The sequence below is a fragment of the Streptopelia decaocto genome (assembly GCF_964273445.1).
Source record: "Streptopelia decaocto genome assembly, chromosome: 4".
NCBI classification, from domain to species: Eukaryota; Metazoa; Chordata; class Aves; order Columbiformes; family Columbidae; genus Streptopelia; species Streptopelia decaocto.
Genome location: NC_138658.1, coordinates 27810481 through 27838089, shown reverse-complemented (window position 1 = coordinate 27838089; position 27609 = coordinate 27810481). Strand labels below are relative to the sequence as shown.

The following is a 27609-nucleotide window of genomic DNA, read 5'->3' as shown; positions in this document are numbered from 1 at the left end:
GCGTTTCTATAGAGAGACACCAAAGTCAGAAGATCAGCTACTGCCATGCCCAATTTCAAATATAGGAGCCACAAAAAACAGAAATTCAAGAACCTAAAAGGGGAACCTTGAAAAACTGCATGTTTTCTGGAGAGAGAGAGACTATTTTAAGACATCATGTCGCTGAGCAAATGCATCCTGCCTGTTAAAGAAAAATGCTTTCAGGAAGCCCAAAGGTAAACATAGTAGATAAAAACTCAAAATATTGGAAGCAAGAAAGCATACTTGAAAAGAGCTGAAAAACAATAGTTATAAACTCAGGCATGTAAACGACAAAAAAGAAAAAATATGATGAAGAAGTATGCCAGAAGCATTTGGCTCATATTTCTCAGGAGTGAAGTATCAGTGTAAGAGACTGGGGGAAAACCCAGAAGATTGAGGGAAATATTGCCAAAAAAAGTGTTCTAAAGGAAGCATGGGGAACCTTTGATAGTGTAGTAAGATACACAAAATGGCCACATCAGCACAAGCAATTAAGTAATAAAAGTAGCAGGTATTTCTATAACTATGCTGTATGGGGTAGAATCACATCTTTTACAAAACAAAATTCCTGCCTTGCAAACCTATCTCAATTCCTGAGCAGGCCAACAGCTGGTGCATGAGGCAGGACTGATTGATAATGTCTGCTTGGATTTCCAAACAAAAAAGTCAAATAAGATCTCTCACAAAAGCTTCTTAAAACATCTGAGCTGCCATGGGATATGAAGGCTTGAGATGGAAAGCCAGCTGATAGGAAACAGAGACAAATAAATGATAATGCTTTTTGTGAAGCCAGGTTAACACCTCACCAGAATCTCTTATATATTCTTAAGTTGTCTGGAAAGAAGAAATAAAGAGATGACAATCAATCAATCATAACTGTCTACTCATGGCAGTAAAGACAAAAACCTACTACATCACAGTGCAGAAACATATAAGACTGAGATACTATGTAACAAAAAAATATGTAAACTCTGGAAAAGAATGTAGTTTCACACATAAACAGTACTAACCTCACCTACTAAGTGTCAGGTGTTGAGTTGGTTATTTTTTTCAGGGAAAAGACTGAGAAAGCACCTCCAACAAGAACAACTCGTGAGTAGTCAAAAAATGAGAGACATGCTACAAAGTACTTGTAAAGACAACACAGACACAAAAAAGGAACCAACTTATATCACAACATTAATCCACATCACAACTGTATCCATTTGCCTATCTCAAAGCTGACACAGAGCAATCATGAAAGATCCTGAAAGAGGCAGCACAACTGACTAAAGGAACGAAGCTTCAAAACATGGGATGCCTGAAGAGACCAGGATTCTGCAACCTGAGAGTGGTATGCAGGGACAAAGGTCTAGAGAGTGGAATGGAGAAAGTGAACAGGAAAACACTACTCACTGTTCTTCTAATACAGTAGCTAGAAGACTTGAAACAAGAGTGCCAGGTTTAAAACAAGCATAATATAAAAGCAAGGTACAGGACTCCTTGCTGCAAGCTATGTAAAATGTCAAATATTTACACATTTAAAAGGGATGATCACTTTTCTGTAAGAAAAATCCACCACGGAGCTCTTGAATATGATTATTTCACCTCTGTGATCCAAGAATTTTCCATGTCAAACCTCTGGATGTTTAGAAACCACTATCAGCACCATACCCTGACTGCTGAGTTCGCATCTTCCTTAGGTGTCCTCCACTGACTTGTCCCCAAGTCTCAAGTTCATTTCGCTGCCAGGCATTCCTTCTTAATAATAATAAAGCATTATTAATCCTGTGATAGAACTGCCAGCTTGGGATCCCTGTTTTCCCATCTATCTCCTGAATAAAATGTCATCTGACCTGCCTAGCTAGATCAGTAGCCACAGAAATGATGCATCAGTGTCTTTGCTCTTAGTTTAAGAACCATGGCAGCCTGCTTACCAAAACAGAACAGAATAGAATAGTTCATTTGGAAGGGTCCTACAACAATCTAGTTCAACCACTAAGAAAGTAGACATCATGCTTCTCAGCATCCAACAGCACATTCAGCTCAGGTTCCAGAGGAAGCTTGTGCTTTGCAGCAGATGGCCATATCAGTACGGTGTCTGTATCTGATAACTTATCAGACTCCAGAAAGGGGCTGTGGCACTCCCAGGTAAACACGATGGTGTTCTTCTGATCTGATAGAGCCTAAAGGGATGTCACAGAAGCGATAACACCTCATATCTTGCACATGACTGAAACTTGCCACTGTGTTTTTGGAAATTAACTTCAGACACACACTGTGATTTTCCTAGATAGCCTCAAAGCTTGTCAAGCCAGGTACAACATACAACAGGCACTTACCTGAATTCAAGGCAGAACATGACTTTTTTCTTTCACATGTGGACACTGGGATGACATCAGTTCATCAGTGATCAGTGAGCCAAGTGTGTTCTTCATCTTTTGTCCTCCAAAGGTGGCCAGTTACCAAGGTACCTGCCAAGGAAAAAAAAAAAAGACACTTTATTCATAACAATCCTAAACTTATATTAGGATAGAAAACTCCTGAGAGGACATTTGTATTTACGAAGGCTCTTGCCAGACAAATTGCTTAGCTCCTTTGTTGAGACAATAGCACTTTCTTCAAGAAAAAGTCAATACCATCCCAATGCTGTCACCCCAAATACAGCTCTTGAGGCAGGGAGCGACCCTGGAGCCTTCCTGAAAAAAAAGGCTGAAGGAAACTCAGTGCTACCTTTGTAGCCACAAGTTTAGGAAAGTCCAATCCCCAAGGCAGGGCATAGCAACTCTTTCAGTTTGATCTTCATTTGCAAAAGAAACAAAAGCTGCCTCAAGGCAGTGCAAGTTGGAATGGAAAAGCCCAGGTCTGTATAACTGAAGTCACAAAAAAAATTAGCAGTGCAGCTCTGTTGTCACCCATGACAAACACAAGTCCAAAGTCCATGGCTTACACTTTTCCTCATGATTACACACAAGTATCTTGCAATATATTAGCAATATATTAGCAATATTTTATATATTCAGCAAGGACACTTTTTAAATATTTCTTTAAAACTGTCCAGGAAAGGTATATTCAAACTTTCGCATGAGGAAAAAGCACGGTATACACCCAACATGCCTTACAACATGACTTGTCCCTAGGTTCAAGTGTTATTTCCCATAAAATGCACAACTCAAGCGTATCTGCCACTGCATTTCAGTCACATTCACGTGTCTTTACAAACACCAATTATTAGACTGCACAAACTGACACACAAAGATCATTTTGGCTCATCTCTGTACAAGGCCTGTCAGCCTGACCTCAGTGCCTGGCAGGGTTATGGAGCAGATCATCCTGAATGCAATCACACAGCACCTTCAGGATGGACAAGGGATCAGACCCAGCCAGCATGGGTTTAGGAGGGGCAGGTCCTGTCTGACCAACCTGATCTCCTTTTATGATCAGGTGACCCACCTGGTGGATGAGGGGGAAGCTGTAGTCGTGGTCTATCTAGACTTCAGCAAAGCCTTTGACACTGTCTCCCATAATATACTCCTGCAAAAGCTGGTAGCCCACGGCTTGGCCAAGTGCACTCTATGCTGGGTTAAGAACTGGCTGGAGGGCTGGGCCCAGAGAGAGCTGGTGAATGGGGCTGCATCTAGCTGGCGGCCAGTCACTAGTGGTGTTCCCCAGGGGTCAGTGTTGGGTCCAGTCCTGTTTAACATCTTTATTGACAATTTAGATGAGGGGATTGAGACCATCATCAGCAAATTTGCTGATGACACCAAGTTGGGAGGGAGTGTCAACCTGCTTGAAGGCAGGAGGGCTCTGCCAAGGGATCTGGATAGACTGGAAAAATGGGCTGATTCCAATAGGATGAAGTTCAACAAGGCCAAGTGCCGGGTGCTGCACTTTGGTCACAACAACCCCCTGCAGCGCTACAGGCTGGGCGCAGAGTGGCTGGAGAGCAGTCAGGCAGAAAGGGACCTGGGGGTACTAACTGACAGGAAGCTCAACATGAGCCAACAGAAAGTCCAATGGTATCCTGTCCTGTATCAAAAATAGCGTGGTCAGCAGGACAAGGGAAGTGATCCTTCCCCTGTACTCTGCATTAGTGAGGCCACACCTGGAGTATTGTGTTCAGTTCTGGGCCCCTCAGTTCAGGAAAGATATTGAAGTACTGGAGCAGGTCCAGAGAAGAGCAACAAGACTGGTGAAGGGACTTGAGCACAAGACCTGTGGGGAGAGGGTGAGGGAGCTGGGGTTGTTTAGTCTGGAAAAGAGGAGGCTTAGAGGTGACCTCATCACTCTCTATAACTACCTGAAGGGAAGTTATAGCCAGGTGGGGATTGGTCTCTTCTCCCAGGCAGTTAGCAATAGGACAAGGGGGCATGAGCTTAAACTCTCTGGCAGAGGAAATTTAGGCTGGATATTAGAAAGAAATTCTTTACGGAGAGAGTGATCAGGCATTGGAATGGCCTGCCCAGGGAGGTGGTGGACTCACCGTCCCTGGAGGTTTTTAAACTGAGACTGGACATGGCACTTAGTGCCATGGTCTAGTAAATGGACTGAAGTTGGACCAAGCGTTGGGACTTGATGATCTCTGAGGTCTTTCCAACCCAGTTGATTCTGTGATTCTGTGAAGTGGGTTTCCAAAGAGAAAATCTGCATATTCACATAATCTCAAAGTTCCCTAACAAGGGATTCAAAACCCTAGCTTCCAAACCATGATTCTTAAAACCAGGTGTTTAGGAGCAGCAAAAATTTACATACATGGAATGTGCAGGGATCAACTCTAGTTAAACAAATTTCACTAAACACAAACCAGCAGGCAGGAACACAGCGTGCCTGCAGCTTCGCACGCTGGCCAGTGCTCAGGTCCCTTTCTGCCCCAGGAGTAGCATTCAGGCCACATCAGCACAAACCAGCACAACAGGTGTCCTGGTACAGACCTGCCTCTGCTCCTATTAAGTTCTAGTTACAAATCCTGATCTCGTAGTTAAAATACAGCTCCTGAAAAACAAAATCAAGTCACTTTTTCAGAAGCCATCAATATCCTTATCAGGTCCCCCCAAACAACAGCTATTAAATCTTCACTTTCCTTTCTGATTTTATCAAATGAGTATGCTTCATTACAAAACTTCAGTAAATAAGAGAAATTTGAAATACACAAGGACCTTCATTCACTTTTTGCCTTTTTTTCCTATGTAGCACTGTTGCAGCTGAGACTCTCCTAGGGCTGTGTTTGATTAGTTACCAGAGGATTTGCTGCCAGGTTTATTTTACTAATAGTCAGTTTAATTCAAGTCAAAATACACTTGAAACTTGAAGTCTTCAGTCCAACTCCAGAGCCTGCTCTAGCCTGACACTTGGTCTACCTCTGTGTTCAGATCATCTTGCTGATGCCAGCTCTCCCTGAACAAGGGAATTAAAGTAATACTCAGACATAATAACTGGAAGAACTGAAGCTGGAAGAAACTTGACAGAAAGCTAGATTTTTTTTTTTTATGGTATCTGAACAAACACATGCCATGGCAGCAAAGCAAGTGTATAACTTAACCCTGTTTCTGTTATCAAAGAGAATTGGAAAAAAAAAAAAAAAAAAAAATCCATGAAATGGTAGGCAGGTAGCTGACTCCCAGAGCAGGTTCACAGCTTCATCTTAAGAACCACAGTCTCCTACATGATGCACACAGTGAGCAGTTCCACCCCCCACAGACCTCACCGTCCCAGCTGGTCCACAAATCTTCTGCTGCCTTTAGTGTCACGCAATAACCCCAACTTTGGTCTCATTCCTGGCATAAAGGAGAATGCAAGAAAGCCATAAGCAAACAGAGGTAAATGCCGTTTCAGCCTTTGGAAAGGCACTTTCTAACCACCTCCTGTTAGCACAGCACTTTGATCTGTCAGTAATAAAACACTAACGAGGTTGCTCTGCTAGACCTGTATCAGCACAAGTTACAGAATATCCACAATTCTGTTCAGCAGCAACCTGGTTAAACAGCTTGTGTCCAAACTGGAAATGGCTTACAGTAGAGCTTACTGCACAACCAAACCAAACCGACAGATTTCCTTAAGAAAGGAAATTTTTGATTGCTGTACCACTAATTTTAATTAAACTCATGCATGTTGCAAGCAGGTGGGGGAGACTCAAAGTTAGTGGATAGAGAAGAAATTTTTTATGCCTGTGACTCTTCACTTGTTGTCATCCCACCGTCCCCACCCCCCCCCCCTCTTCTGTTGCTTCCTGTGCCCCTAGGATTGTGTAGTTTCACCCAGCGCTCTGAGTCAAGATGCATTTACTCAGTCTCTCATTTATGATAATCCTAAAAAACCTCCTCCTTATTAAACTACTGTGAAGTAATTTTCTGGTGGGAGCCTCCTGCTGCTTTGTCAATCTCTTCCCTAATTGAGAAATGTACATTATCTAGAACTGCCCTGACTTGCAGAGTGCTGAAGAATTGTCTTGATCACTAAGCCTCAACAAGATCTGTGATCTTGCTATACCAATGTGTCACTGGAATTGCTTCAACAGCCCTTGTGACTCCTCCCCATCATGTTTGCCATGACAGCTCTCATTTTCTTCCTTAAATGACATTGAGACATAAACATGACTACAGCAAATGCTATCACAAGAGTATTTAACCTCTCCTTGGACAGTTCTTTAAATCCAGAGAAGCAAGTAGAATCATCCACTGTTGTAATGAAGTGCCCATGTAGAAGTCAATGCAAAAATAAAAACTGATATGCAGGCAAAGGTCTACAGCTGATGCAAGTCATCTTCATTTAGCTACCTGATACTGAGCTGTGCTAATAACCACTAGATGAAAATTTCTTCCCATTGCTTCAGGGATGGCCATTCAGGTACACGCAATGTGTGTGTTGAAATACTAAGCTACAAGTCTTGTTAAAGGCAAAAGTAACAAAAAAGTAGAGATGGAACAGAGAGATTAAGAAAAATACCTCTCCTTGTAATTTGTTTCTGGGTTTATGTTCATCTTGAGGGGATGAAAGACAACTCTAAAGAGTAAAGCAATTTTGTATTCACATTTTCTGTTTAACACAATTGTTCTACAAAGCTAGTATTAAGCTGAAGATAACTTTAATTACCTCATTCTTATTGTGAAGGATGAAAATAATAACATGTCCCTGACACAAAGTATTTCCAGGTTATCATTAGCCTTTATGAAGAAAGAGACTCAAGGAAATGTAAGTGGATGCGATCTTGAACACTGCTCTGGTTTCTACATCAGGAAAGGGAAGGTGGTGGTGAGGAACAGTAGGATGAGAATAAAAAAATACTGCAAATCAGATCTTGAAACATTTGCCCTTGAAGGTTGAGGCTGCCATGTATGACAAGGATCTAAATTCAGATAAGTAGAGAAAAAGAACATTAAGAAATTTGCATCACTCCCGTGCCTGCTTTTAACCTCCATAAATGGGGAAAATGAGAGGCTACAGCAACAAATGAAGGCGTATCACTGTTTGAACTGCTGGACAGCACAAAGGAACAGCTCTGCAGTACCAGCCTAGGGGACCCTGCAGTCTCATGGATCCAGAAGCCCCTTTGCCACACTGAGGGGCTTGTCACAGTCACACTACAAAGATACAGTTCTTGGGGAAGGCAGAGCAAAGGCACCATACAGGTAGCTGTGAGGGACACCATCCATGTCCTGTTACCTTTCATTGCTCCCACCCACACTGTGCAGAGCTGCACTAGGCCATCACCAGCAAAACCAGTGTTGTCCCTGGGCTGCACCCAACTGCCTGCATCCTTCTACCTTTCTAAAACCAGCAACCTTCCGCTGCAAACACTGACTCACAGTACTTCAAGATATTTACTAATCGGAACACAGGATTTTAAGGATTGTTTTTTCCTTCCTCCTCTTAAATAGAAGAGGACTGCCCCCACTCTGGTGCCAGTACTTTCACATATTTACAGTAAATCAGAAGGACACATACATATGGAATGCTTAGCTATAACAGGGCTGCAATAACAACATCCTTGTGCTGAGCATACGGGTGATCTCCCTGCTGACAGATAAAGTCCTTGGGATGTTCCACCCTCCCTGCTTGCTGAGACTGGGTGGGACAGAGCCTGGCCTGGGTTGCTAAAAAAAAGAGAAGGCTGGTGCAGGGAGGCAGGCTCATAACGCATTTGGGTGGGGAGATGGAACCAAACAGTGCTGGTGACAGCCAAGTTGCTCAGGCTGTGTCTGCATTCTACAAACAGTCTGGGTACCTCCCTTACTTGTGGAGAGATGAGGCTCTCGGAGTTAAGTGGAAGAAGCCCCTGTCTCTCCCACATCATCTCTGCTCCACAGACACTGCCAGGTAGCATGTGCTCAGGGAGCCAGGCCAGCACACTCCAGTGTAAAGCAATTACAAGGGGAGAAGCTTTGGCAGTGATAAGCCAGGTCCTGTGTTGCACTTGCATGGGGACAAAATCAGCAAGATCACTTGCAAGAGCATTTAGGTACAGCTGGAGACGTTGATTAAATGGTACTCTGACATTTGCAAGGAAGGAAGGGACAACAGCTCTGAGCCAAATGGGCACAAATCGTCATTCTCTTCTCTGCTCCAGGTTGATAGGGGAGCAGAGCTGGACCGAGTGGGCAGATAAGGGCCTGCTGCTGCTGCAGTCATTAACTCATGTCCTCCATCGGCAGTGAGCAAAGTCAGTATGCACAGTGCAAGAGACACCAAGCCCACTCTCCCCTCTAGAGACACAGCCTTCAGTCTGCTTGTAAGCCAGCAACCCTAAGATCTTAAAAGGATGATACACCCAACTGTATGGCCTCAACAAAAGGGTTATTACAAGCAAGGACAGAAAATAAAAAGCTCTGAAAGCTATCATAGACCAATGTGACAGTACGCAGACAGAAGTGGGTTCCAGGTATTTGGAAACAAATCAGGATTTAATTCAGAAGTAAATCAAGTAACAAATACAACAGAATGCAAAAGTTGGGAGTGCAAGATCAAACGCTTGGAGGCTTAACAAGAAGTCTTAAATTTTGAAAGATCACCCACTGAAAAGGGCAAAATACTTAACCAGGCTGTAGGCATTCATGAAATGGCTTGGAACCAAAACTGTCATTCAGCCATCAAAAAGGAAAATGTAAATCAGTCAGTATTGGAGCTACAGAGACAAAAGTAGTATGCCATGCACAGTAATCCAGGCTCCCTCTGGAGCATTGTGTAAAATTCTGCTGCCACAGATGAACCACACCTAGAGCAGACACAAAGAGGGTTCTCAAGAGGATGAAAGCAATGGAAATCTATTCTTACAAGAAAAGGGTAAAAACTACAAGTTTAACAACAAAAAAAATGGAAGACCGAGCTTAAAGTCCACCTTAAAAGGACATGGAGGACAAGAGCTAGACAATCAAAAACTGCTTTGGCTGTTATTCCACTATGAGACATAGCTGGAATTACAAACAGCTGCAGTGTCATAAACTACAAGCCAGCCCATGGAACAACTGCCATTGCTGGGCAACAGACAGAATCGTTCTGTGCTTTGCAGACAAACTGTGGTGCTTTTCAGGAGAAGAAACACACACAAATGCTGACTTTTCAGCCTTTATCTGTAGGCTGCCTCTCCAAAAGGCTGGCTTCCTTGTAGGATGGCACACAAAACAACCAATTTCACTGCAAGGTGAGCTCAGGTCATCACATGGCCTCACAGGCAACTGATCAGAGACACTTGGGAAGCCCTCTCTCAAAAGCTAGAGTCTTGAGGTGCACATAAAGGATTAGCCAGAGTCAGTGCATAATATTAATTAAAAACTGTTCTTGCACCCATTCTAGAAGAGATGCTTTGTAAAAACAAGCATTGCAAGACATTTTCTAGCATTTCATGCTAACATGAACAGGAAACTTTTTTCCTCCTCACTGAATGATGCTCAGTAAAGATAACCAATATTGTTACAACCTGAAGGCATGCAAATGCCCTCTGTGCTTGGTCCAAAGCTCATCCCACAGGTGCCAGCACAAGCATCATGCAAAAGTCTACAAGTTTGCATTATTTTTTTATTCAGGAAGTCATTAAGACTCACACTGACACGGTCCACAAAAACTCTCTGCAATGATGGTGACTCTACAAGGGTTTAGCAGTTGACTTCACACAGACCAGTACTCATCCATTGTAAACAGTGTTTTAGTTCAAATACCCAAGAACTTCCCCAGGCCAAACACTTTGGAAGTGCTTGGCAACCCTAAATCTCACACTGGACAGGAAGAATATGTATTCAAGGTGTTTCACTGTGCCTGACATGCCCACAAGGGTCAGCAAGACATGGGTTTTGGAGAAAGACAAGTCTTCAACAAAAAAAAAAAAATACCACTCTTCAAAGATGCTTAGCTCAAGTTGTCTCTGCCACCAGCAAGACCAGAATAAGCACTAATACATTTGAAAAGGAAAACAGGTTTCCAGCATCTCTGGCCAGAGACAGAGGCAGAAACTCTTACTATTTAGCCACACTTCAAACAGACACAAGAGGACATTTCAGACACCCCAAGGTGTCTCAGATGCTGCTGGATGCCAATATGATAACTGAATCAAACCCAAGGAGACAATGCCCTTCCTAGTACAGGGACAGGAATCTCCATTACACTGGTGGTATAACACACTAAATATCCTCCCTAAAACTTCAACACTGCTGGAGGGAAATTAGTTCCTAGACACAACCACACAGGAAAGTTCTGTTTATTCCTTAAATAATGCAGGGTACATACATCAAAAGCAACCTGTGGGATACTCTGTGAAGTCATCATTCTGTCCTAAATTTGCACCAAAACTGAAAGCTTTCACCTGGTAGTACATATGTCTATTCATCTACACAAACAGCTCCAAGGATTTTTGAAAGAAACAGCTACCTGTGTTTCTAGCAGCTTTGAGAGTCCTATGGTTGAACACACCAGCTTCTCTTTCAAAACTACCCATCTTAAATCCCATAAAAGTTAACAGAATCGCAAAGAACAAGTGGTATGAGGTGGTCCTGTAAGGATTAAAGGCTAGAGAGAGATGACTGCTAACAGTCAAGTCACCACATGTTAGCTGGCTACCAATTATCTGCAACTGCCAGTTGCAGGGTAACCTGAACTTACTTCCAGTTAATTTACAACACATTAAGCTAATATAATTTCGCTTTGTGCCATGATGGGATAGAAACCAGCATACAGTCAACATGACTCAGCTGAGCTGCACCGCACTGAACAAAGGCAATCCAAAGGTCACCTCTTTTTCCGGCGTCCCCAAGGATTCTTCCTGCAACACTGGGGTGCGGCATCTTTGCCAGGTCACCAGTATTTCACTGTTAAACCCTTCCCTTGACCTGAAGGAAAATACAAATACAAAAATCCAAAAACAAGAAACCTGTTAAAATGTAGCTTTTCTTCCCTCCCTCTCTCTTCCATGTTCTGTATCTTTGTGGTCATCCTCACAAATAGCCCCAGGACCAGTTTACTTAAATTTCATGCAATCTCTCCTAATTGATGTTGGAAAGAGGTGGAGCTGCTGTTGTAACAGGAAGAAGCAGTCTGTCACTAGCCAAAAGATTTAAGATAAAAACCTAACAGGCAGAATTCTCCCACACACCCTACCAAGGCCTGACAGAAATCTAAATATAATCAGTTAAACAAAATGTAAGCTCATCTTGCTCTACTCCAAGTGTAAAGTTTGTCAGTAACATGGATAACTTAATTGTGTGAGGAGTGAAGACTCATTTATGTAATCTAAGCTACTAGATCTTCATCAGACATTCCTAACGGTTAAGTGAAGCAGCATGCTTTGTTGTAGCTGTAACCTGCAATCAGAATGGGACACATTACATTGTTCTATATTCCAGACAAATGTCTCCAACCACCTTTCTGTCTTGAAGACCAGTCTCCCTTGACCTTCCGTACCTCCACTTCTGGTGACAACCATGCTTTTTTCCTCTGTGCACTGCAGATTTTAAAATGACAGCTTGATTACCAACTACATTCAGTTGCACCTCCATGATGGAGAGGACTAACTCTTACTGCCTGAACCTAGACAGCAGTCATGAAAAAGCCTGCTGAAAATGAAATGGAAGACTAAAACATGCTTTAGTTGAAAGAGGCTTCTCTAGGACCTAGATTCTGACCACCTAAAACTTCAGTCAACTTCTATAGGGAAAGGAAAACCAGAATTGGTTTGCTGCTTGCAATTATACATTAACATGTACTTGGCATTAACATTAACCAAGTACTTCCTAACTCTTGCAGGAGGGGAGGCAGGACAAGGAAACTCAGTGAGTGCAATACCTCTATCCCCTTCTTTATTCTGCAGCCCTGCTTTCACCACACACGTTTAATGAACTACCTCTTCTGCACAACAGACACCAGAAATGGTGAAGCCATGGGAACGCAGCTGAGCTTTGCTTTTTATGGCTTCCACCTTGGGCTTACCTGTCCCCAGCCACTCTAGCTGGGTATTTAAACCCATGACCCACACAAAGGATTAAGAAACATTTGTTACTGACACAGCTCACACTGTTGCCCTGACAGAGCTTATAGTAGGAAGAATTGTTCTTTCTCCTTGTTTAAGCATCATTATGTGTTACATAGAGAAGCTTTCATATGACTGAAAAAACAGTTCGAACATGCTGTCAGGCTCATCTGCACCTAAAAGATGATCTTAACTTTTTCTTTCCCAACACAGAGATAAAGCAGTCCTTGTTCAAATTCTCACACTCTTCCTGTTTCCTCCAAGAGACACCTTGCACATGGGCTGCCACCAGTAACTCCTTCCACACCCTTATGAACCAGCCAAAGTTGTCCACAGACATCTTTTGCAGTAGTTTTCCACAGCAACGATGCTGCAAAACTGGCTGGAAGGCTGAATCAACCTCTGATTCTTCCTGACAAAGGAGGAAACAGGAAAGAATCCACAAAATGACAGTGCTGGAGGCAAACCCCTCAACCCCTAGAAATACATTTCCAGACATGACACCGTGACTGCACAGACAGAGCATGTACCCAATGTGCATGCAGAACTTTCTCTGAGTAGCTACTGGCACCCAAACCAAACCAGCCTAAAACACACCACAGTAGCTCAACTCAAACAAGAAGAGAAGTAGATACACAGCACTATTGCAGGTTAACTGCAATATTTATTCACTCAGCCTCTTGAGCAGCTCTGACAATCTCTACTGAGCTTAGCTGGTCAGACATCTTCCAGAATGCAGTTTAACCAATTTAATGCTACCTGCAGGATGTCTGTCACACATCCAGTCCTGTGAGTGACAGCAGCGTGCGCATGTTGCATCTATTCTTAGTCTCACCTATCAGGCTTCAACAGCTAAATGGGCTAAATTCGTGTAAGAAATATGAAGGTTGTTTAAGGTCACCATGCTGGAAGCCTCGAACAAAATTATTCTCCTGTGACAAGACAGGCTTTAGAAACAAGGGAAGAAAGAGGCAACACAGAAAAGTGGAAGGGAGTCTATTAAGAAGATGCCCTTCAAGAAGCTGAAGATATGTCCAAATGCAGATGACAAAAACACCGCTGGTTCACAAAACACCAACAAAACATAAAAAAGGTTCAGGTAAAAATTCAAAGAACAATGTGATCAAGACAATCTCACTAATAAATCCTTTTCCAGCATGTTAGAGCAGGAAGTCTATAGGCTCAGCCTATCAGACTACTAAAGGAATATCAACAGAAGATGCATTCAAAACAAAGAGTTAGGAAAGTTGTTCACACCAGCCCTGGGAAGTTCATATTCTGGAACCTCTTTTTAGAGATACATTATCTCCTATGTTCTACCCAAAGTTAGTGTCAAAAGAATGGAATTTTATTTTATTCATTATTCCATTACCACTTGACTGAGGTCTGATAATATTCACCCAAACATTCAAAGAACTCTCTCAAAGGGAAGCAGAAGGGAGGTGAGAACAGAAACCCCTTCTCCCAAAGACTGAGACTTATGAGGGCAGCTAGACTAAGACCTGATCTGATTCTCAAGATGTTACTTCTCACATATAAGGTAGCTGGCAAATCAAATGGAGACCATCAGCTCATGGCAATGAACACAAGAACAGGAGTGCGACAGGCATCAAAATTTCTACTGGGTTCTTACCTAAACCTCAAGACAGAATGGGATAAAAACCTAGAGGCCTAGAAAACCTCAGCAGTCCACATACCAAGGCGGCAAGCAACCAAACATGCCTTCAAAGTAGCAGGAGACTATACAGTATGTTAGTTTTAATCAGTCTGTATTTTCAAATATCCATGCCAACATTTCTAAGCACCCGTTGTCAGAATAATCCTCCCCCTTTCTCAAGAGGAAAAAGCCAAGTGCCTTCTCTCAGATTTTTCTCATTAAGATGGCATGACACACTCACAGAAATATTAATATCATACTTCAGAAGAGTTGGGGGAAATCCATACTCATCCCACTAGGTCTGTGCTGGTTTGACTGAAAATGGGTCAATTTTCTTCATGCAGCTACAAACTTTTCTTTTTCATAGCTAGCATGCTCATTATTTGGACTTAATTTGAGAACAAGAGATAACAGCCCAGCACAGAGTTAATGCTTCTAATTGCTCTGGTCTGAGAGCCAAGGACATGCTGAGTGCTCTGCCCACAGGTGAGATGCATCAAGGAAGGGGGGCATGGATGGGGCAGAGCTTGACTGACATCCAGACTGATCAATAAGAGTATTCCATCCCATTAGCGTCATGTTGCATATTTAAGGAGTTGATCACTTTCACTCTCTGGCTTCTCAGGTGCTTTCTCTTGCATGCGTTGTTTTTCTTTTCTTCACTCTTTGTCAGAGCTGGGTGAATTTTCAGTGCAGGACGTTTAGTCCAGCTTTTGCCCTTCTGCAGAGGCCTCTGAGCCTTTCTGCCTTTTTCCTCTTTTTTCACCGTTGGAGACCAGGTGCTGCTTGCTGGGGCTGGCTGCTCAGTTGTGGACAGAGTTCATGAGGAATTGCCTTGAGTATCTTTTATTTCTATTTTATATATATATTTACTAGTAGTGTATTAGTATTTTGTTATGATATTAAACTGTGTTTATGTCAATCCAAGTTTCTCCCTTCCCTTTTGATTCTCTCCCCTGTGGCGGCGGGAGGGGGAAGGGGGTAAGTGAGCAGCTGTCATGGCTGTATTGCTAGCTCAGGTTAAAACACAACAAGGTCAGAAACTGTCCTGATCTAGACAAGCCTCTGCAGCATCTGGCCTTCTCCCAGTCTGTTGCAGAGGCTGCCTTGACTTACTGCAGTATATGCAGCCACCGACTTGCCTTGTCAAAGGTAGGGCTGGGTTTCCCAGCTGGAAGTTAGAGTCTCAGAACAAGGTCAGTGTGGAAACACTTTCGACCATGTACACAGCCCAACAATCTCATTCCTAGAACCATTCCTAAGAGCCAGTAAGGACTAAAGGATTAATCTGATCATTCTCATTTTTAAGTCTCACGCCTCAAAATGAGCAAAGATAGTGAGAATGCTCACTGTAACATTAGCTGTGTGGAAAAGGGAAGACAGCTTGCCTGCTCTTTGATGTCCTTTAATCTTTCCACAACATGATTACAGAGCCACAGGGTGATAGGATCATTCTCCCTGGCTTTAAATAGCTGAACTGTTGACACTGAGCTTACTTGAAATATACCACTCATATTAAGAGCAGGCAGAAAAATCAATCACATCCAAAACTGGTAAACAAGGAACTGAAATAGGGGTCTACAACATGGAAGTGTAAAGTGCTTTTATTTGAAACACTAAGCACTTGTCATCTCCTCCAACAACCAAGAGACACAACTTAACCATCTACAGACCAGGTTAAGCTGCAGCACTTCCAAAGTTTGACCACGCAAATGCTACAGGCATTTAGCAAAATGCAAAGTAATGAGTTTACAGTGGGTTTTTAAACATTATACAATTACTGCCTTACTGTGGGATATAAATGTGACAAACGGCTTTGTAATATTCATGAAAAAATATAAAGCAGTTGACCATCCAGCTTTAAAATCATGCCAGTTCTGGGCTGACATCACTCGTAACTAGAGGGAATATGTCTCCAGCTGAGACTACACTGCATAAGCCCTCACTTAGCATGTTCCAAAGTGACCAGCAAGCAGGTTGTAAAAACAAGGACATCCCAAGGAATTATATAACTCCTTGCACAACAGCCACTGGCCACCAAGAGACAAGTTACCACATTAGTTAAACCTATAACGTACAACTGTTCTGGTCTCCCCACTTGCACCTAGATGACTGCATTACAAAGCAGTAGAGGAAAAGAGAAAGAATAAGCAGCAAGTATATCCTTACAGGATCTCCCACAGCATTATTCTAGAAGTGACCGGATCAAACTATATCCACTTCTAGTATTTCCATTTTTCTTTTGGACTACAAGTGAAGTAGCAGATCTGGGTTTGGATCTGTACCAGGCTTTACTAGAATCTAAATTCTTAAGCAGAAAAATCAAAGTGCCTATGCAAAACACAAAAATAAATCAGATTCTAGAGAGGTCTCTCTTAAGAGACTTCTCTCCATTCCTAGGTTTGATTCCAGTCAATCTAGTGGGTTTCTGGATTGCAGCAAATCCTGTACAATCCCTTCCTCAAGGAAGTTGCTCTGTCCATCACAAGAGGTCTGGCCAGCTGCTCCCCAAGTCTGTAGCATCTTCCCTTCAGTGGGGCACGCCCAGCGCTTTGGCATCCCTTCTGCCACTTATCAGTCAAGCAGAGATTATGTCTTAAGCAGTAGGCTTCACGACCTTCTACTGTTCCCGTCTTTCTTTTGGGAAAACCAAACTTCAGGTGGTCCACACTGCTCATCTTTGTGAACACAATGTAATCCCATCCATTTAAGAGTTCTGAATTCACTGCTCAAATTAAACTATCTGAATGTTACATGATCTGCTTGATAACACAGGAACTGAAACTGGTACCTCTCACAAACAATCCCATAAGCACTGCAAGATGGCTGAGCCACCAAATAGGGCCCACGTGCTCCCACAGGGGGAAGAAAAAAAAAAAAAAAAAAAAGCAGCTGAGAACCACAGCATGTTCAAAACCTAGAAAAGCCTATTCCAAGGAGGGACAGTTGCCAGGTCCATCTTCTAAGATGTGGTGAAAACATGGCTCAGGAACCAGTCTGAAGGTTCCCATTTCCTCAGTGTCACAGGCTCCTTGTCAGGCTTGAGACTAGGAGATAGTTACTCAAGCTGAGCAAAAGGTTCTGCAGTCGTATCTCAAAATTAGAGACATTACAAGCAGAATAGGAAGTTTGCCATTACGAACGGCTTCAAAAAATTCAGTTTAAGACTTTTTAATGAAACTACAGAAGCCTTAAGATTTAAGTGATCCAGCATTATCAGAATGACCTTGCATAAAAACTTTTTTGCTCCCAAAGCAAATTTATTTTTGCTCTTCTTTGAATTAAGTTTTCATCTAATATATCCACATTTGAAGCAACTGTAATACCTGAGGAAGCCATAATTAAGATAATTAACCTATCAGATACACATAATAAATATTTCTACTTTAATACTCTTAAGAAGAACTAACATGTTACACAATACAAGTTTAAAGAGAGCTTAAATAGTAGCAGATAATAGGCTATAAAATAAAACAGGAGGCTATTAAAAAACCTTAATTCCATCCCAGCCAGAACAAGTATACTCTCTTGTGGTAGTAGTCTCTGCAATTAGTTAATTTTCATCACGGCCGCCCATATGGTACCATATGTGACCAAAACTGTGTTGATAACACGTCAATATTTCAGCTATTGCTGAATAGTGCTTGCACAGCATCAAGGTTGTCTTTGATTCTCACACTGCTCTTCCTCTCCTCACCAGCAAGGAGGATAGGGGTGAGCAAAAGATCAGGAGGGATCACAGTTGGGACAGCTGACCCACATAGATCAAACAGAAATTCCACACCACATAACATCATGTTTGGCAAAAAACCCACAGGTTACTATTTTCCAAAACAGTCATTGTTCAGAGACTGGCTGGGCATCCCACTGCTTGTGGAAGGGGCAAGTTGTTGTCTTTGCATCACCCATCATGCTTCCTCCCACATCCCATCCTTCATTTAAACCATTTTGATCTTAACCCACAAGTTTTTCCCTCACTTTTGCTCTTCTGATTTTCTCCCTCATACCACTGAGTGGCCCTGAGCCATCAGCTGGTGGGTGCTCCATTGCTGACCAGGGTCAGCTCCCCTCAGAGTCACCCAAGACAAAGTTACCCCTGACAAACCAAGGAACTGGGCATCATGCAGTTCAGATTAAAGCAAGTTTTGAACATCTTAGGACACCAGAATGAAAAACTACAACTGAATTGAAAATCTGTTGTAATAGCTAGGGATTTCAAGAGTAGAAAACAAAAAGAGCTTGTAGTTTTTCTATTAAATCAAAGACAGTTAGCTAAGGGCTTCTAAACGACCAGTACAAGGATAAAGCAGATAGTGCAATGACACTACATATTTTTGCATCTGCTTCCACTTCAGGAGATGCAGAATAGAAGATCCTCAGGCTCGTATTAACTGTTTTCAGCAAAGTGCAAGGCACAGTTGTGAAAAAAAGGAGCAAAAACTCAAAAGTATCTAAAACCACAAACATGCTCATTTGGGTCTTGCAGTCCATGCCTGAGGAGTCCAAGACCTGCCAAAGTGTCCTAAAAATGAAACATTAAATTCTACATCAGAAACAAGCAGACAAGTGGAGCTTGTGACCCAATGGTGCTGACAAACTCAAAAGAAACCCTGCAGAATAAACTAGACCTATGTATTATGACTCATGTGAATAATTGCCCAGCAAGCTGAGCCTGAAAAAAAACACCTCAGCATGCAAGAATTTCTATACCTGGGTCAGAGAAGGTGAGTTGTACTCAGCTGACTTGCTTTGCAGCTGAACTTGTCAGTGCCTTGCAGAGAAAGCCAGGTGGCAGAGGAAGGGCAGAAAGGAGACAGAACCAATGACCGTTCACAGTAAAACTGCAATGAGCTGCAGAAGTAGATCAGTCCAACAGCTAACTGATAGAGAACCAAGGCTGAGAGAGAAAGAAAAAGCAATATTTCAAATTCGTCAGAGAGCTGTATGAAGAAGCTTGATAGGTGCATGCTCCCAGAGAATAACTGAGACACCAAGACAAATGCTTAAGCTTTTCCAGAGTGAGCCATCATTGATAGCCTCCATCTCAAATTTCTTCTATTTCATTGTCTGCTCCCACCATAACTCCTCTTTGGGACAAAGGCTGCAAAGGCACAGGAATTGCATAAGGCCCCTCCTGCAACCTCTGGCAAGGTTGGGTGGTTCTGTCTCCCTGAAAGTCACTGCTTATCAGCGAGGCTTATCAAGCCCCAAAAGAACACTTGCCACACAACTAGCACCACAGCTTCCAGCAGCAGGACTCAGTCATTAAGAGTTCGCTCACATATTTTAACCAGCTAGAGCACTCAACCACAAACACACTGTACAAGGAGAGGGATTTATGCACATTGTATTCTGTTTTACGATGGAAGGGTGGTGGGGAGGGACACACCTTGACATGCATAGTCAGGAGAAGCTTAAGGGTTCTAAATGTGCAGAAGCCCTTCAGAACATAATTTAAAATATTATTAACTTGAATGATTCTAGCGGGACATACACACAGGCCAAAGTGCCATCCCAAGTAAGAGACATTTCTTGAATCCAATTCATGGACAGTTTACTGAGAAGGATGACCTTAATTGAGGTAAACTTTTTCAGTGCTATACTGAAACCTTCTGTGTGAGATCAAGGCTTCAAACACATGCTATCCTGTCAATACTGATTCTGATCACTGATTCAGTCTAATGTTTTCCTTCCAACATTACACCTCTTCCCACTTGTCTACTGTAGACAAGATACTTCCTGGTAATGTAGTTTCATTCCTTTAACATTCATGGTGAGGCAAAGCACTAAAGTATGAATCCTACTCATGCTAAAATGCAAAGGCAATAGAATACCCACCCTAATGGTATCTGAGCACTTAATTGTCCAACCTGTTCTTCCAAGCTTCAGTTACAGATACTTAAAGCTTCTCTAAATAAACAATCAGGAGCACTTAAACTTTAGCTGATCATGCATGTGGTGGAGGAAGAATCTGAAAACCCACCAATACTCTTTCAGCCCTAGCTTCTATTGTACCTCTGCTGTTTTCTATGAAACCTCATAGCTTTGCCATCTGATTCACGATTTTAAGGATCCAATGAGGGCAACACTGGTAACCATTTGATAAGTAAGCCAACACAGAAAAAACTAAACATAATATGAACCAATTGGAACAGGACACAGAAAGAGCAAGTTTAAATGCCAGTGCTATGAAGCACAGCACCCCTAGAAACAGAAGAGCATTGTGGTTTAAAAAATAGGGTGTGATACTAGATAACAGCAGTGATTCACCTGGAAGACAAGGAGAGAACAAAACCAAGAGACAAGCCAAAACTTGCATTGAAATGACAACACACAGAGTCAGAGCCTTAAAAGCTCCTTTGGTGCTGGAATGAGAGGTTAAGAACAGGGCAACCTGGCTCCATGGGAACAAGTCATAGGGAAAAACTATATCCATCACAGAAACAAAAGCCACCAAACACTTAAGTGGCTCTTACCAGCTTACCTGCCAATTGTGATGCACACAGTCACCCCCAATCAACTACAGTAAGCCAGATTTTAAATCAGCATGACTTTTGAAATTTCAACCAAGACATTTATTCACAACCAAGACTCTGACCATAAAGACTGCAGATGCACAGAAGGAACAATACTGGGAGAAAAGAAATTTCCTGCCACAGTAGAACATGCATATGTGTCTCATCTTGACCACTATTCACATGCTTATATGTGCAGAATAAAACTAACTCCTCACACAAACTGCTAGTGTCTATTCGCATGCTGCCTTTTTTATGAACAGCATATAATTGAGTTCCATTCTGCTGGGGTTAATGTTTTTGGGGTCACGAAATGGATACATACATAACCTCTATCTCAAAACACAGACAAGCATGCTAAACAAACATTTCTACAATCATGAGATGGATTACATTTTTCTTAGCTGCTTCCTGCTCTTCAATTCCACTCATATTGCTTCTAGCAGTCTGAACCTTTGAGCAGCTGCTACTTAGAACCTGGTTTCTTAGAAGAAAGACCATTAATACAGACAAGTGTCTGCCAACAAGCCCAGCGGGCTCTGAAATTTGAAGAACTTTGAAGGACAGACAGGGAAGAAGGGTGGGAAAAGAGGCTACTGCCCCTATTAAGAACAAGTTATTTATGCTCACACCTTGTTAGATACAAGAAACTCTGCTAAAGACAGATGGGTAACTGGGTTCTGCTTCAGTTAGGCCTCCCAAAGAACTACTTGTTAGCAGAAAACGCCCTGCAAACTCAAACGCAAGCCTCTTTCTTTCTCTAAAGGTAACTTCCCAGCAACATTATCCCAATGATTATATTCAGTCTTTAATCAGACTTCCAAACCTGAACAGTTCTTTCCAGTCAGAAACTAAGCAGATGTTCAGAACTGCCAGCATGTAGATGCTCTTGCTGTACTCAGCTGCAACAGTGAGAGCTGGAAAAGGTGACCTTTACAATCCAGTACCTCAGCAGCACACAGTGCTGCCTCTCTTGCAATTCTTGTTTGACAATCTGTACTACCAGAAAAAAAACCTGCATTTTTTTCCTCAGACAATACATAACAGAAAAATACACTGGCATGAGACAGGGAAACCTGACATGTTCTTCCCATTACGTTTCTGGAAGCTATCTGTCCATCACAGATAGCTTTAAACTACTCTGCTACCAGTGGGTGTGAACACTTACTGCACACAGAGCAATAGACACTATTTTTGTGACCAAAAAAATTCCTTGGTTCACATCAGGGTGCTATTCATCTATTTCAGGATAAGTTAAGGTAGGGCTATCTAGCTAATGACAGGGTCTATAATAGTATCATATAGACACCTAGTCTTGTCAAGCCTGTTCTTTAAACCCCTGCCTAGTTGGGCTAGACAGTTTGTACCCTACATTAGTTGTTCATATGCTTCCGGTGAGATGACAACTAAGAAGAGAGCTGTACTTTTCAGCAACTCTAAATCGTAGCAGACAGAAGGGAGCAAGTAGAGAACACCAAACACCTTCCTCACCCCTTTAGTGCAGCATAGCATATAGGCTGAGCTCCTAGTATAGGGTTCATTGGCAATAACAAGAGCTAACTGTAACATGATTCAGCAAGGAGCATAAGGCCATGCTTAACTTGAAGTATCTGCTTAGGACCTTGTGGCTTCCATAAGACTCAGGCAAGAGCTCTAACAGTTCTGCAAATGACCAGCTGGATTCAGACCAAGCATATGCAAATGTCAAAAACAGTTCTGAGAAATACACCTTAGGGATGACCTTAACTGCAACATTACAGCCCCACTTGTTTCCCAAGAAAACAGACACAGCACAGGAGCAAACATTTGCCACTTAAAATATAGCCCAGAACAAATACTGCCATCTCCAGACAAGGTCTGTCTAGGCCAAGCAGTGCTCTCATGCTGGCAGTATAGGTCAGATGCTGTGTTTCCTCTCCTCCAGCCATAACTATCCTTGGCCACTTTCCTGCGGCAAAGAAAAATCAAATAATTCACATTGGTCCGGGATCAAAATAAGCAACAAATGCAAGATGCTGCCACCTCCTGATTCAATAGGAGACTGACCCAGAAAACCCACAAAGCTGTACCAAGTCACAGCTAGAGTGAGTGCATCTAAACACTACTCACTACTGCCAAAAGGGGACAGTTGCCTTTTCTGTGTTTGTCCTGCCTCTTGAAAAGTCATTTCTACTTGCATTCCAGAAAGTTGTTCATGAAAGAGAAATGAATCTGTTTTCCTTCAGATTAGCAATTTTAATCAGGACAGTGATGACTACAAGAATTGGTGGCAGCACAACTGAAAGCAAGGGATAAGAGCAACAGAACAGGGGTCATCACATTCCACAGCAGAAACATGCTGACAGCCTCAGCTATATCATCTAACCCTACTTTAGAGGATTTGAGGTGTGTGGCAGCTGCATCCTGCAACTTTTTAAAATGGAAGTGCTCAAACAAGGAAAAACTGCAGTGATTATTAAGAAACGCAGGTTCTTCCTGCATCTCCACAAAACCAGGATCAATGGGATGACCAACAAACTCAGCTTTGTCCTTCCTTGTCACTGAAGTGGCTATTCAACTCTCCAGGGTCAGTCTGTCTCACAATAAGCACTTCCAAAGCATTTCTCAGGTTTCATTTATTTATTCAGAAAAATCTCACTCTCCTTGAAACACAGTGCAAACAACAGGTATCACCCTTAACACTAGCAGCAGGAGAATCACATTACCCAAGGGGAGAACGGGGAGGAAGAAAAAGTGAGAGAAAGAACACAGCCAACACTACCAACAGGAAAAACAGCAAGAAAAAGCAGCAAAACCCGTATCCATGGGGAAACAGGGAAAAACTTGATGGCTTCCAAGAATTTTAGGTTGGTTTTTTTTTTTTTTTTTTTTTTTTTTTTTTTTTTTATTCCATCCTCTATCTTCTTTTATTGCCTTACTAACTAAAAATACATTTTGAAGTAATACTGATAGGGAGTCTCAAGTTTACACAGAAGTAACTCTGTGAGACATAAATTCAGCAACCTGAAGTACTTGGCCTTGACACAGACTCAGTCCAGAATACAGTAATTACTTTGTCAACAGGAAGCTGCTACTGCCAATGCACTGCAGGAACAGGAGCCACACAGAAACTATCCTTCTGCACTAGCACCTCCTGCAGCTTACTTACGGTGCGAATCAGAAATTAAACCAAACACAAATAATACTTTGCAGCTATCTATGCCGACAAGTGTTTCCCAGCACTCTTCCACAGCTTTCTTTAAAAGTCACTACACAAATTTTTTAAATTGCAAACATCTTCCATCAGCTGACATGGCCAAAATAGTTTCATCCATTGCACAGTAGCTTTAGAAAGGCTTGTAGGCCTAAGTAGATTGGAGCAAGGTAGAGGAAATTCTCGCTTTAACATACACCTTACTGTTACAGGGTTATAGGCGAGGGTTAGTATGCACATATTCTGAAAGGTATCAGACTTTATGGGAATCATACACATGGTAACACCAGCCAAACATACTGGTGTATCAGTAAAGACTTACATACCAGGACGCAGCTACAAGAAACAGTTCCCCACTGACTTGTCTCGTACTAGTCTGCCTTCTGAGAAGAGCAGGAGCAGTAACTAAGTCCTGTCCTCCGATCCAGAAAACAAATTGTGAATCAGTGTATTTTACATTTTAATTTTAGATAAGCTAACCTACTTTACAAAAAGTGAAATCCCCACCTCATCTTGGTTCTCTACAGTTTCAAGTTGTACAGGCTACAACAGGTCCGCAAAGAAATCTTTATTCTAAAATATGCCTCTTCAGCAGTCAGCAACCATCCTTACTCAGTCCCTTGACAGACAGCAGAAGGTCTGGACATAAAAGCAGGCCCAAGACTCTTCTCTAACCTAGGGCATGATTATTGTCAGTCACCCTGGTCACTCCTCAACTGTGGTTCACCTCTAATACACAGTCATCAGAGAATGCCCATCAGCAGTCACTTGCACAAAAACACATGGACAAACAGGCTAACAACAAGATGTTATAAACACCATTTTAAAGAGAGAAGTTTCAAGCTGCTGTCATAACAGGGTTATGAAAGGCATCCTGCAGACACCAAGGGAATTCTTCTACATTCCTGTTAAAACAGGTTTAGGCAAAGCAATTATGTGTTCCACAAAATAAAAAGATACCTAGCTGTGCTGGCTTGACTGAAAATGGGTTTATTTTCTTCATGCAGCTAGAAACCTTTTTTCCCGCCATAGCTAGCACACTCATTATTTGGACTTAGTTTGAGAACAAGAGATAACACCCTAGCACAGAGTTTATGTTTTTAATTGCTCTGGTCTGAGAGCCAAGGACATGCTGAGCACTCTGCCCACAGGTGAGAGGCATTGAGGAAGGGGGGCACAGATGCAGCAGAACTTGACTGACATCCAGAATGATCAATAAGAGTATTCCATCCCATTAGGATCATACTTCAGATTTAAGGAGAGTCAGGACATTCTAGATGGCTCTTCTGCTCACTCTCTCTCACTCTGGCATACAGCCAAGGGAGTTCAGTGCAGGATATTTAATTTGGCTTTTTGCCATTTTGCAGAGGCCTCTCAGCCTTTTTCCTCTTTTTTCAGGTCCAAGGTGCTGCTTCCTGGGACTGGCTGCTTAGTGTGGATAGAGTTCATGAGGAGTTGTGTCAAGTATCTTTTATTTATATTATATACATATATATTTACTAGTAGTGTCTTAGTATTTTGTTATTTTATTAAACTGTGTTTATCTCAATCCAAGTTTCTCCCTTCCCTTTTGATTCTCTCCCCTGCTAGGAGGGGGTGGAGGGGGCGTGGAGGAGGGGTTGAGTGAGCAGCTACCATGATTGTATTGCTAGCTTGGGTTAAACTACAACACTACCAAATATCTGGCACAGCAAGAACTAAAAGGAAAGCCACTTCCAAGCTTAGTGTCCTGTTTTCCCCCCTCCTGTGCACTGGGACTTGCTGTATTGTTATCTATGTGGGAAGGCATTGCTATCAGGTGCTTTGCTGCAGTAAGGAGCCTTTTTTACCCCATCATTCTTGACCAAGAGCCAATCAATAAGAGAAATGAGGAATAGTTAAGGTTGAAAGAGACCTCTGGAAATGGCTTTATCTACCTGGCACCATTAAAGTCTCATGAAAAGTTTCAGCAGCTATCCTTACTGGAAGACTTTTTTTTTTTCTTCCTAAAATAGATTATGGTAAAGGTTCTAAAAGCTCATACTACCAATATTTGAACTTTGTGCAACATGAAAGGCCTGAAACCCACCAAAAGGGCAACAGATGGATGTAAAACATTCTCCAAAGCTGTCCTGGGGCATCTGCAAATTCAAGATGTTACATGAACTGTTATCAATTGCAGCTGCTTCTGACTTTCCAGTCATGTCAACTACACCATCTAGTGGATTACAGGCAGATCAACACTTTTTTTTTTGGTCAGTAACAAAACAGCCTGTAAAGCAATACCACAGGGTAATTTCTAGTAAAGCTGAAAAATGTAAGTATTGCTTATGAATAAAACACACTAAATAAGCCTGTTGTGGGATTGCCAGTCACTGGAACCTCACTCCATGAGCAGCTTACCCAGGTGATGCAATAGGAACACAGAAACACAAGATTAGATACAGTCTCTGACTACAGAATCAAGAGGTTAAGTATCAGTAAAACTACCACTGTCAAGTCTGCATATTTAACAAGATAAAACTCCAGAGAACAAATAAAGACTCCTGGGATGAGCAACTGCTGCATCAGTTGTAGCAGTACAGCAATAAAAATAACCTTTATTCAGATCAAGAAGACAATATAACTCTGAAGAATAAGTATCTCGTTTTGCAAGCTTCACAATCATCTCAGCACTTTTGCCTCTTCACAGAACCGTAATTTCTATAATCTCTGTAGAAGTATTCCAGTTTATCAGGCGACATTTTTATTTTCTTTTCAGGCTTTGCTTTTCCGTTTCTGAAGAGAGAGGGACAATACCAACCACGGCTATAGACAGCCTTTTGCACTCCAGCCTTCATCACTGGAAAGGATATGTGGAAAAGTGCTTCCTTACCACATTTTAGTCAGGCTAAACAATGGCTGACTAGATGTTTTTACTAACCTGGCTATACTACAAGCACAAGTAAACACACTAAACATCACAAGTGAAACATCCTGGAACTGCCATGTTCTGGAGGAAAAAATTTGACGCACTGAGTGCACCAGCTGCACCCATCAGGGCAACTCTAGCAATGATTTGCAGCCTTTAAGCAAGAATTATAATTTAGTTTACAGCTATTAATCAACCTCAGTTAAAAAAGCTGCAAGCAGTTAAAGCTTTTATAACTGTAACATGCCAGCTAACAGCATTTTAAAAAGCATAGTGCACAAAACAAGGTCTTAATTGGTAATTGCAAGTTACACACAGCCCTAATAACTACTGAAGGACACTTGAGTAGCCAGGCCTCTTCAGAAACTGCCTTAAAGGGTAACTACAACAAGGTAGTAACAATTTTCATCTATTTACAGTAGAAACATGCCCTAATCCCAAATTTCTTTTAAAAACAATACTTAAATTGATAAGACACGTGCTTAAGACACATATTACGAAAGAAGCTGAACATCATCAGGTGCAAGAAAAAAAAAAAAGCTTCAGAAAAAAAAAAAAGCTGCAGGCACACCTGATGGGAACCACAGCCATTCACAGAGCCGAGGAAACCTGCGGAACAGCAACTCCACAGAAGACCACAGCTGCTCTGCCCCACGGCAAGAGCTCCGACGCCTCATGAGACAGCACTAGCACGCCGAGCGACAGGGGCTTCCCTCACGCTCAGGGGAAGCGGAAACCTCCTTCCTGCCCCACAGCGCCTCTTCCAACAAACAGTGTGCGCGGGGCCGCGCTCTGCACGAAGCCCACCGCGCAGAAGCGGCAAACGCACAGCTGACCTCACATCCAGCCACAGCCTCGATGGAGTGGCCGCCGCGCGGGGCCTTTTATAAGCACGCAATTGTATCC

The 27609-nt window shown here is 42.3% G+C and overlaps 1 protein-coding gene across 1 annotated transcript in view; it reads right to left on the bottom strand.

Moving 5' to 3' along the window:
• Positions 1-27587, bottom strand: part of LOC309438572 (transmembrane protease serine 11E-like) — a 50800-nt gene extending 23213 nt beyond the window's left edge. Inside the window, exons 1-2 of the mRNA XM_082050159.1 lie at positions 27275-27587; positions 2343-2474 (exon numbers count right to left, since the gene is read on the bottom strand). The gene's annotated coding sequence lies outside the window, so the exon portion shown is untranslated. The remainder of the gene's footprint in view (positions 1-2342; positions 2475-27274) is intronic.
• Positions 27588-27609: the final 22 nt, after the last annotated feature.